We start from the raw sequence: 13,283 nt of genomic DNA on the forward strand, positions 1-13,283 counted from the left end.
GTACTAGCAATGTCAATGAAACAGATCTTCATGTGTATATTAGGGATGTGCCCAAATACAAATACGTTGTTCGGCAAAGCACAAATAGTGTTGTTTATTTTATTTTTTTTTACGAATATTTGTCTCATACAAATATTTTAAAATTATTTGTTTTTGGGAAGAAAAAAAAACCATGTCAAATACCAGTGTGCAGGTCGGTTACATCGCAATCTCAGTCTCTGTTCTCTGCTCTGCACGTCTATCAGCATGTCTCAACAATGGGAGTCACATCCACCTGCTACATGACGCATATTTCCTGGGTGCATAAATAGGTAGAGTTCTATCTGCAATGAGGCGATGAGTAAAGTTTTAGCACAGTAGTCAGAACAATCGTCTATGATCTGGGAGATTCAGTTCGAGACCAAGTGTTGGGACCTCCTTCGTGAGGTAGTTTATTCATGAACACTTATTGTAACACTTTAATTTTCTAAAATTAAAAGTGTCATAAAAACAAAAAAAGGATTTTGAAGCCTCTTTTCACTTTTATTCAAATACAAATACAAATAATTTTGCTGCCTCAACAAATATAGATACAAATACAAATACTGGGCTCTCTGTACATCCCTAATGTATACAGTATTGCAGTCTGTGTGCTGAGAGTCAAGCCCAACCAGTTGGCACTGAGTGGCACCTGCTGCTGTACACAGAGGAAACACTGCTGTCTTTCTCCTATTAAACCAAATCACACCTAATGAAGAGCAAGACGTGTTCCTTATGAGCTAATACACAATATGATTTGTTCCATATTCCCCCACTGCAGTGATGAAAGTGAAAATAACTCAGTTATGAATAATAATGCAATGAGTTTCATTATAAAACATGACTATACAGCAGATTTGATAGTAGAAACTAGAGCTGGCAGGCAGTTTGCTCTCTGTTTCTGTGTGTGTTTGCTTACTGTGTAATGGTGTGTGTGTGTCCACAGTGGCTGCTGCCACGTTATGGAGTCATGAGCGGGGGAGCAGCAACGGACGTCAGGCTGAAATTTTAGAAATGGCATCCATCCCTTCTCCAGGCCCTGCTGTCAAACACAGGAGTTTAAAAAGGATTTTAAATAACATGAAGGCGAACAGCCGTGACTGTGTGGGAGACAGCGAATACAAGCAGACCTGCAGAGTGTGCACTATTGTCTGCTGTCTACACAGGAATAGTTCTTGTCATGACTAAAACTCTGGTTGGTTTACAGTGATGTCATTTTTATTATAGTTATACTTTTAGTGGCAAACATCTAACAGGACACATTTCATGTCCTGTAAGTTGAAATCCATTTATCTACCCTTTCATTCTACTGGTTGTTATAACAGTTGTCAATAATGGGCAGTTAAAGAGGACCTATTATGCTTATTTCCAGCTCTATATTTTTTTTTCATTTTCAGACTCCACTAGAGTAGCTTTGCATGATTCACAGTTCAAAAAATTCCTTATTTATATTACACTGGCCCTTTACGAAGCCCCTCAGTTCAGCCTCTGTTTCTAGCAGGCAGTCTTAGCTTGTGTTTCTTTAAGGCCTCCCTCCCGATGAGCCCACTCTTTTCTGATTGGCCAGCTTTCCAGAAGCTGCCGAGGGGCAACATGTATGAGTCATGTTAAGTTACCACTGATGCAAACCCAATAGTTCCTGCTTTACTGCTTCAAATTAAAAGATTTTAAATGACTAAATAATGGGAGACTTTTATTGTGAAGAATTTACAGGAAACAACCATATGTTGTTGTCAAGACAACAACATATGGTTGGAGATATGTTGAGCAGATCAATTAGAAATAATGCAGGGAGGAACAGTGCAAGCAAAAACAGCCACAGTGATGATGATGTTTGATGAAGAGCTATAGGTGACCAGCACACCTCCAATAGGTAAACTTTTTATTTTACTTTGCCTTGCTGTGTAATGGAGTCATGGCTCAGCATGACTACCCCCAAAACAATGGAAAAATGCCATAATGTTAGCAGAGCACAGCAGTGAACTTGCACACTGTTCATGGAGCAGATGACCATATAAAGAAATCTGTCACCAGCCAATGTCATCTCAGGCTGAAAGTAGAAAAAACCGAATGTTCAGAGCAGTCTGAAGCCAGTGCTCTTTGCTCACAGGGATAACTTCTACATATGTTTACCTCATTATTTGACACATCAGCCACTTTTAACATGAACATCCATGAACAAAATTCTCTAAACTTAGCACAAAAAGTAAGGAAATTTGTGTTTGGTAGATTATTTCTTTGTTGTAACAATGCTTCTTGGCAATAAATCTTATACTGTTGGAAACCCTGTTTATTTCCCTTTTAAATGGTGCCACATTTGTAAGGAACATGCATTCGTGGGATGAGCAGCAGAGCTGAATATGTGGCTTGCGCCCATGAAAAATATGCCAAATCTTCTCTGCCAATGCCAAACAGCTTATTTTACTGTTGCTATTGACTCTTGTTTTGAGCTTCTGGTACCCTCAGGTCCTGCCAGGAGGCCTGCCATGACTGCCCTTCACCGTCAGGCCCATTTGTGCTGGTGGTGCAACACGTGCACTGGAACCTGAACATGCGGAGGGACATTATATTCAGCGATGAGTCCAGATTCTGCCTACAGCAGTTGGATCATAGGGTCAAAGTGTGGAGCAGACGCGGAGAACGCTATGCTGATGGCTGCACCAATAGAGTAACATCTTTTGGTGGAGGCAGTGTGATGGTGTGGAGCGGCATCTCCCTCACTGGAAAAACGAGGCTTGTCATGATTGGAGGCAATCTCAATGCAGAGAGATATCGAGATGGGATTCTGCAACCAGTGGAAATCCCATATCTCCACAGTCTCTGATCGAACTCTATCCTCCAAGATGACAACGCTCGCCCCCACAGAGCGGGGTTTATCAGAGACTACCTCCAGAATTTGGGAGTGGAGAGGATGGAATGGTCTGCCGGCAGTCCTGACTTCAACCCCATTGAACACTTGTGGGATCAGCTTGGGCGTGCTGTTCCTGCCAGAGTGACCAACACAACCACATTGGCTGACTTGGGACAAATGCTGGTTGAAGAATGGGATGCCATCCCACAGCAGTGTGTGACCAGGCTGGTGACCAGCATGAGGAGGAGGTACCAGGCTGTTGTGGCTGTGTATGGTTCTTCCACACGCTACTGAGGCTCCTGTTTGTTAAATGAATAAATTGTTAAATTGCCAATATGTCTTGTTTCTTCAAACTTCAATCATCCAATCCACCAAACACCAAACAATTTCAATAGCAGAATAAGCTGTTTGGCATTGGCAGAGAAGATTTGGCATATTTTTCATGGGCGCAACCCACATACTCAGCTCTGCTGCACATCCCACAAATGCATGTTCCTTACAAATGTGGCATTATTTAAAAGGGAAATAAACAGGCTTTCCAACAGTACAAGATTTATTGCCAAGAAGCATTGTTACAACAAAGAAATAATCTACCAAACACAAATTTCCTTACTGGTATGTTTATCTACTAAAGGAATGAATCTCTGTATGTCTGTGTGTATGTCCTTCGCATATCTGCTGAGCTGCTCATCTGACCAACACCACACACACAGCCATACACCACACGCGGATGTATGGCTGGGGACCAAAGGGAGTGTAGTGTCGATTAATATTGATAAACTTAAACTCTGCAATGGCAGGGTGGAGTCTCTGGGCTCTGTGACTTCATGGCATGATCAGAGCTTTACAACCCTGCCATGAGAGATATGAGGGGACAACATCTCTCTTCTTTTGATAATGTTAAAGGTTCAGCTTTGTTGTTGGTTTCCCGACTCATTTTAAAAAAGACAAGAAAAAAGAGAGAGAGAGGGCGACCAAGCTGAGAGCATGAGACAGCGACAGAGAGACAGTGCTGGAAAGCTTTCTCTCAGAGAGAGTAAGCCTGTGAGTGACAGAAATACAACATAATTTTCTGATTGTTTCACAGCGGTTACGTTTTAAAGCACAGATAAACAACCATCAAAGACTCAACAGGTGATTTACTGTGGAGACAGATGCTCTTTTGGTGCAATTGGACACGCGACATGTTTAATATTAACAAACTTTGAATAAACAAGCAAACAGCAAGCTGCTTAGCTCTGTGTCTGAGAGCAACCTGGGCTATTTGATATAAACACGTCACATCATAGCGGGGTGGGGCTTCCGGGCTCTAACTTGCTGAGCAGGGCAACGGCATGCACCATCCTCAGTTAGCCAATAGGAGTGCAGACATGTTTGATTGGTATCAGAATCAACCAATGGAATGCTGTAAACTGCTTATATGGTTCATATACATGGTACATATGTGGTTCTCGAGAAATAATATGCAATCAACCCATCCTGAACAGGCACATTTTAAACAGGCACTGCACTACTATGACTGAAAATAAGGAAAAGCGTAAGAGGTCCTCTAATCAAATTCAGACAGTTGCCTGTACACCTCCAATGAAAGTGCACAACACATGATGTGCATTACAGAGAACATTCTAAGGGAAAGCCTCTGACGAAACAGTGCTTGCCCCACTGGCTGTGTGAAGCTATCAAACAGGCATAATGTATGTCATAGCAGGGGAAGACCCCCTGCTGGGTATTCGGGCCCACTCTACAAGAGTTTTGTTCTACTTCATAGCTCTTCTCAGAGGAATGGCAGTGGCAGACATATGTACAGCGGCATCATGGTCTTCACCATGTCCTTTTATCTGCCTGATACATCTGAGTTTTCTCTGACTCATTCAGTATTGAACATGCTCAGCAACCAGTGACACACTGTCAGCTCTGGGCGCTAGCAGTCACATACTCAAGCTCTCTTTTAACTTATTTGTACGTGTCTTCGGGACTGCCACAGTGTGTAACGATCATCCCTGCCTACTCTCCCAACATAAATTCACTGTGTGTGTGTGTGTGCTCGCCCCACACACCTGCGCGCACCATGTGGTATCATCCTCTACTCACGTCATTGTAGATCAGTGAGTTATTTTGCCCTCTTGTTCCTGCTCTGTTAACATTTGGGACTTTTACAGTGTATGGTTCTTTATTTATTATTTTTTAAATTGTAATCCTGCTAATAATCTCTATTTTTACCAAATGTATTGGTAATCTGATTACATCTTTTTTTTTTCTTAACGGAATACTGTTACAGTTTGTTTGTATCCTAATTAATTACATAACACCGTTCCATGTATTCTGTTACTCCCCAAGTCTTAAGGTACTTGAGTACCATTTTGAAGTACTTGTACTTTACTTTAGTATTTCCATTTGATGCTACTCTATACTTTATACTTTCTACTCCACTACATTTATTTGACAGCTTTAGTTACTTTTCAGATGAAGATTTGAGACAATGGACAATATAACAAGCTTTTAAAATACAACACATTGTTAAAGATGAAACCAGTGGTTTCCAACCTTTTTGGCTTTTGATGTCTTACAAAAAGCAGTGTGTAGTCGGGGTCACATTTCAGATGTCTATGAGTTGTTAACAGCTCCACCAAATAGTGATTTTTCCCTCTAAACGTCTAATATGGTTTCATTTCAATAAATGTTCAAATGATCCAATATTTCACCAAAAATCAAAGATTAGAGAAAAAAGTCCAGAAACTGAAAACAGATTTTTGTATCAGAACTTTGTTTTTTCTTCTTTCCTCTCCCATTAATCATCTCAGCACCCCTCAGATTTATCTGGTGACCGTTTGGAGGGACCCGACCCCTAGGTTGGGAACCACTGGACTAAACTAGCTAACTGTATATAAAGTAGTGTAAACTAGCTCCACCTCCAGCAGCTACAACAATAACATGCTGCTCTAACACTGATGCTTCAGTATTAATAATCTAATGATGTCATATATAATAATATATCAGTCAGAGGGACCAAAGCACTACTTTTACTGCAATACTTTAACTACATCAAGCTCATATTACTTATGTACCTTTACTGCAATACTTTAACTACATCTTTTACTTGTAATAAAGTATTTTTACACTGTATTATTGGTACTTTTCCTGAAGTGAAGGATCTGAATACTTCTTCCACCACTGCTTTATTGACACCTGGCATCTGCTAATCAGGATCTCATAAAGAGGACTAATTACATCTGCATGAAGATTTCTAATACATGGAGTCCTGTGACCTCTTACAATGCCGTATTCATGTCATATCAGAGTTATTGGAATTACAAGATTCTGAGTTGTAAATAGTATTTATGCCCAAATTGTACATATGACTGGGAAACACAGATTCATACACTCACAATGAAATTGTTTGGATTTTGGAACATGCTAAAATTATGCTATAATTAACTCTACTGCATGCCTGTGGTTCATTAAGAACTGATACCATAAGGGCTGACAAAAAAACAAAACAATGAACTTACTATATTAGTATGGAGATTCAGTCCAATCTACACATTTCCTTCCATAGCGTCAGCTGTCTTGTTACAGTCTTGGAAGTCTTTTCTTGGTCAACCCAGTCTATGCAATGAGATATATGTATGTATTTATATATGTGTTTTCATTACTGTTGAGATCCATGGTGCTCCTGTATTTTGTCAGTGCCATTCAAGGGATTCTTGGCGCGTTTTTCAAAGACACTGATACTATTTTCCTCAGCCTTCCCCTCTGAGCATAGTTAAATCTAAGGCTTTTGTGGTTAAACTAACTTATACATAATAAATAATAAATATTTATCTTTATTCTAGGTGCTCAAACATTACTGACATTTGTATTTTATTTAATTTGCAATTTATTTTATATAATATATTTTCCCGCCACCTTTGCACTTAACCCAGCAACAACACCGCAACTCCCCCTTGTTCCCCTTATTTTCCACATAGCATTAGCCCCACAGAAACCTCACCTCAATACAGTAAAATATGGAGTTATTTTCATTGAAAATAAAGCAGTTAAAGCATTGTCTGTGGTGAGGGAGGGCTGGGGGGCCACAGAAATGGTAGTGTGAATGTAAAGTACCCCAAAAGCGCAGCGACGACTCATCCAAGAGGTCACAAAAGACCCCACAACAACATCCAGTCCTCAACATCCATTAAGGTCAGTGTTCATGACTCCACCATAAGAAAGAGACTGGGCAAAAATGGCCTGCATGGCAGAGTTCCAAGCCGAAAACCACTGCTGAGCAAAAAGAACATTAAGGCTTGTCTCATTTTTGCCAGAAAACATCTTGATGATCCTCAAGACTTTTGGGAAAATACTCTGTGGACTGACAAGGCAAAAGTTGAACTTTTTGGAAGGTGTGTGTCCCATTACTTCTGGCGTAAAAGTAACACCATATTTCAGAAAAAAAAAACATCATACCAACAGTGAAATATGGTGGTGGTAGTGTGATGGTCTGGGGCTGTTTTGCTGCTTCAGGACCTGGAAGACTTGCTGTGATAAATGGAACCATGAATTCTGCTGTCTACCAAAAAATCCTGAAGGAGAATGTCCGGCCATCTGTTCGTGACCTCAAGCTGTAGCGAACTTGGGTTCTGTAGCAGGACAATGATCCAAAACACACCAGCAAGTCCACCTCTGAATGGCTGAAGAAAAACAAAATTAAGACTTTGGTGTGGCCTAGTCAAAACCTGACCTGAATCCTATTGAGATGCTGTGGCATGACCTTTTTAAAGGTGGTTCATGCTCGAAAACCCTTCAATGTGGCTGAATTACAATTCTGCAAAGATGGGTGGACCAAAATTCCTCCACAGTGCTGTAAAAGACTCATTGCAAGTTATCGCAAATGCTTGATTGCAGTTGTTGCTGCTATGGGTGGCCCAACCAGTTATTAGGTTTAGGGGGCAAACACTTTTTCACACAGGGCCATGTAGGTTTGGATTTTGTTTTCCTGTAATAATAAAAACCTAGCAGGCCACTTTTTTCTTCTGCTCTACATGCATTCTACCTGTCAACATAATATGCTTTGTATAACCATACAGAGCTCTTTAGTCTAAGTTAGTAGGAAATTCTTATGAGCAAACTTAAAATGAGATATAACTGTATGAAACTTTTAAGCCTATTTGGTCACATATCTTAATATTTAGCAATTTGACACCACACACTCCCCAGCCCCTCCTCCCAGCTGTATCTGTCAAGCAGTGAATCCCTTCACCTTACAAGGGATGACAGAGAAAAAGTAGTCATAGTTTTTATACCTTACATTCTGTTTAAAACTAAATGTTTTCATGTCATTATTTTATTGTACTCTTGAAATTCCCTTTTTCTGTCTTGACCATTAAAGTGAACTGTCGAAGTAAAATGGCACAATTTTAGCAAAGATAATTGTGCTCTGATATTTTGTCACCCATTGGGAGCACTGCAATTACAGTCCAGATAATCGCAAATCCATATCTTTATGAATATGCTGTCGAGTAAAATCTTAGGACTCATAAATCAGGTGCATAGTATGAATGCTGATGAGACTTGTAAATAATTAGTTTAAAAAAAAGAAACAGCTATTTGTTTCTAATATATCTTTTTTTCCCTCTTTTTTTACCTATCAGACTCTTTCTGCATATTATGTGTCGGTACTGTAAGTTTGATTTGCCTAATCCCTGCATTTTATTGAAGCATCACAAACTGAAGCACTGGCATCACTCAGCAAGGAGGACACTACATTGTATATACAGTGACTGTGTATACATCTTCAAGACTTCTCTTGTATTGAAAGCACACCTTGGCAGATTTAATTCTAGACAAACAAAAGGAGTTCAAAGTTGTTCCTGGAACAACAAGTGAGTCAAATTTGTTGTCATTTCTAAATTAACCATTTTCAGTGTAGTGTTAAACCAGAGAAAAGTGATGATGGTGTGAATGTTATTAATCCATGTTGTAAGTGTGTGTTTCGGCAAGAGAACTGAATAAACAAAAAGTGTGTGGAGGGCCAGTGAGAATGTCCTGGCCTTTTTAATGCAGTGATGCATCACCGAGCCACTTGTCCTTCGAGTTCAAAAGGATAACAGGGGTTGAGCTGCACCCAGCCTTCACAAGACCATTGAGGAAAACACTCGAGCTCTGATCAAGCCTTACCATTTAAAAGGAGGCACTATTGGGAAGGAGATGAAGATTCTCCTTGAGAGACTTGATGAATAGGTAAATTAAAATGTAATCATGTACACTGCTTAAATTAATTAGATCATAATCACCCTTTTTAACCTTGGTCATGTGACTAAGTTTACAAGATATCACAAAAATGACAAAAAATGTAATAAATGTATGTATGTGCTTTGATTGTATGAAGATTTCAGCTTTAGAAAAAGTCCAGTTCCACTCAGTGTTGATGTATTTAGTGTCCTGTTCCACCTACAGCAGATACAAATAGTGAAGATCGGTCTTGGGTATAAATAGTGTGTAAACTGTTTATGGTCTCTGGAATAGAGAGATGCTCCTCCTTTGAAGATCAAGCCTTTTTGGAGCCACCCTAATAAAATAAGCTGTAGAACTACATGACTTTGCCACAGGTTGCATGAATCTTGCTGCTTCGTCTAAACTTGGGGTCTAATTAAAAGTCTAATTGGATTGTGTGAAAATATCTCTTTGAAGGATGAGTTCACAGTTTTTCAAGTCTGTCCTAAAACATCAGTCAGGTTCCCAAATGAGCACTGACACATGTTTTTTTCTTGCTGTAATCAGTCCTCCTGTTCATACTGACCATTAGAAGATCCTTTCATAATGCACTTACAATGTAAGTGATGGGGACAAAATCCACAGTCCTCCTTCTGTGCAAAAATGTATTAAGAAGTGACTGTGTGGACATACTGTGGATTTTGGCCCCCATCACTTTCATTGAAAGCACATTTGAAAGGGATCTCTTAATTGCCAGTATGAACAGGAGGAATGATTACAGCGAGGAAAACCTCTTTCACTGTTCATATGGACACCTGACTGTTGTTTTAAGATAACACTGTGAACCTATCCTTTAAGTGGTCACAGTTAAAGGCCCAATGAGGATTTCAAAATACCCCAGTACACAAATTGATCTGATGTTTACCAACAAACCAGAATAACTGCAAATTATAATTTAATCACTGGTTTATCAGATCATAATCTAACCCTATGTGCAAGAAAACTGACTGATTTAGGAACACAGCAAATGAGCCAATGATCCTTCAGTGCATACCGAGAGCTAATCAAGAAGAATTTGTAAGTGAAATGAACAGCTTGAACTGGGATGACGTACTGTCCTCTGATGATCTGGACTATGGCTTTGATACTTTTACTCACAGAATCAACTCTGTGAGGGAAAGATTTAATGTGAGGATGCAGATAAAATCTAAAAATAAAAATAATTTACCCTGGTTTAATGAAAATCTGTGGAAGCTAATATAGAGATGCTGCTCTAAGGAAGGCAATTAAAACTAGAAGAGACTCTAACATGTTGATATATAAAGATTTAAGGAACAAAGTTATCCAAGAGCTAAGATTAGCTATATCTCATTTTTATCTCAATATACTGAATGAGGCAAAAGGCAACAGTAAATTGATCTGGACAAATATTGATAATCTCACAAGGAGAGACCCAAATTTATATTTAAAACTCAAAGTGCAGGGAAAATTAATTGGAGATCATATTGCTGTTGGTTCTGTCTTTATTATTTTTTTCCTTCAGCCTGTATATGAGCTAGGAAAAACATGTATTTTTAGAGCCTTTTAGATTTGACATAGTCAATCCTCATGTTTTAATATCAAAACTCTTTAAATTTTAAACTCATCTAGAGCACGGGCATGGATGTCTTGATATTTATCTAATAGGATACAATGTGTTAAAGTGACACACTGTCCAGAAACATAAAGTGCACATTGGGTGTTCCACAAGGGTCAGGTCCTCCATTATTTAGCCTATGTATTAATGATCTCCCTCAACAGTGTCATGATGTAGAACTACAAATGTATGCAGATCAAGCCACTGCATGATCCTTTCCAACACAATTGTTAGCCTCAGCAACTGCTAATTGCAACAGTTAGAAGCTGCTAAGCTAACAATTGCGTTGGAAAGGATCACACAGTGGCTTGATCAATCATGTCTGAGTCTAAATGTAAACATGACAAAAACCATAGTACAACCTCCTAACGCTGATATTCTCATCAAAGGTGAAAGAATTGACATAGTCACTGATTTTAAGTATCTTGGCGTGATACTGCGTCCAAATTTACACTGTGAAAAACATGTTAAAAAAACGGTTAAAACCATACGGTACAACTTAGCGAATTTTAGACATTTCAGAAACTGTCTTTCTTTGGACGCAGCCAAGACATTTATGCATGCTGTGATTCTTTCCCATATGTCTCATTGCATCACATGTTGGGGGCAGGCTGGAGAAACCTCTTGAGTCCTTATTCAAACAAACTCTAAAAACTCTGGACAACAGCCAATGCATTTCCCTCACTGTTGGGTACTGGAGAAATACAATTTACTGAGTTTTGAGAACTTTAGATTATTTTCAAATTTTTGCCTGGTTTATAAAATTTTAAATGATTTGGCCCCTCCTCCACTACGTGACCTTATGTACACTAGCTCAGTAAGTTCTATTAGATCTTCCAGAATATCCTCTATGTGAGATTGTACCATACCATTTAGCCGCACTGCATTTGGGAAATCATCTTTTTCTGTAACAGCCACAAATCAATAGAACACCCTGCCTGGTGATGTGAAGAGCTGCAGTTCTATCAGCAAAACCAACTTAAAAAGTCTGTTAAAAGCTGCTCAGCTCTGCACTCTTTAGGGCCTGGGTGACTTTGCAACAGCTTTTGGGATGATCAATTATATATATATTTATATATGGGTGATGTTTGGTCTGCTCTATGCTCTCAACATTGAATATCCAAAGGACTGGAGGCAGACATCTGAGGCAGTCCAGAAGAATTGGTCTTGGAGAAACATTCTCAGCTAGAATTCAAATGCTGAGATGTAAACTCTTGAGGTCATAGACTCGTGGTGAGCTGTTAGCAAGAGAGACTGATGACAAAGTTGTGGTACAAAAGACTGAAAAGGCTCCATTAAAACGACAAACATTCCTTTGTGTCTCTGGAGACATGAAAACAAATCCAGTTCAGATGAGTCCTGACAGCTTGCACTGTTTGCTTCAAAGTTTTTGCTCTGTCAGTCTGTTAAATGTTTTAGGCATGCTATTATTATTCTGTGTTTCATGATTCTTACTGTTTGTGTTGGGGTAGGATGACTTTGAAACAGGGTTTCAGTGAATGTACAAAAGCTTTTGGGGTGATGTCTGCTCTGCTCTTCAGTCTCAACACTGAAAATCAAAAAGCCTTTCTTAGAGATGTTCAACTTAAATTGAAATGCCAAGAACTAAATACTTGACTATAACCTTGTGTTTTTTTAATGGTGAGCATGAAAACTTGGAGCTAAATTGAAATGAAATTGAACATAATATTTTTTTCTTTCTCTCTCTTTTATAGGTCTTCAAGAAGAGGGTGAAAGTGGGGGGAAAGCTTCTTGAACACGACTTGGAATATTTGAAGGGAGCGGATGTCACTCTCATGAGTAATGAGTAGAGTAACGAGGACAAAACTCTGTACAAATTTTCCTCACCAAAATGGTGGGTACCACAGCTGACGAGGATTGTATTGTCCTGCCAGAAGGTGCTGGATGATAACAGGAGGAAGGGACTGGTTTCCTGCTCCACTCATCACCGTATAACATCAGGACGATAACCTAAAAGAATAGCTCCTGTATCCAGGAGGAGGAGGAATACTGTGTTCCAGAGAGTGAGGAGGAAGAGGCTTCAGCTGACGTTGCAACTTGTTGTTGTTGCTATTGCTTCTATTATTCTGCTATTATTCTCAGTGTTTTAATTATTGTTACTTTAATTAGATCTTTGAATTAACTGTTGTTGGGCTTTTGAAATTAAAAATATTTGCATATAGATTATGTATTTTTCAATGAGGGAGAAGAAATAGGTGTAATTCAAAGGATTTTAACAATTGAACATTTTGTAGAAAAACCATAGCAGACATAATTCAAAGAGTATTTTTATATCAAGTCTCCTTTCAACTAGCACAACACGGAAGTCTTAAGTAGATGATACTGGTCAAGTCCTGACCATCTATATTCTCTATAAGGTTTGCATTTTTGACCATAGCACAGTGATATCTGTATACAAGATATTCTGTACTGTTACTGTCATAGAGTTCAGGAGTAAAAAGGCTCTAGATTCTAGCAGTGGTCTCAGTCCAGACTGATATCAGGGCAGGATTAAAAGCATTTGGTTGGTTATCAAATTGGTTCCAATCCGCAGTGTACTGTGATCAGGATATGAGTCTTAAACGG

The 13,283-nt window shown here is 39.1% G+C and overlaps 1 long non-coding RNA gene across 1 annotated transcript; it reads left to right on the forward strand.

The window, feature by feature from the left end:
* The first annotated feature begins 1,395 nt into the window (after positions 1-1,395).
* LOC122976663 lies at positions 1,396-12,746 on the forward strand. The gene is made up of 3 exons (XR_006401010.1): positions 1,396-1,534; positions 12,681-12,685; positions 12,736-12,746. It is a non-coding gene; the product is annotated as an uncharacterized LOC122976663 (long non-coding RNA).
* Positions 12,747-13,283: the final 537 nt, after the last annotated feature.

This window comes from Thunnus albacares, chromosome 24 (genome assembly GCF_914725855.1).
Source record: "Thunnus albacares chromosome 24, fThuAlb1.1, whole genome shotgun sequence".
Lineage (NCBI taxonomy): Eukaryota > Metazoa > Chordata > Actinopteri > Scombriformes > Scombridae > Thunnus > Thunnus albacares.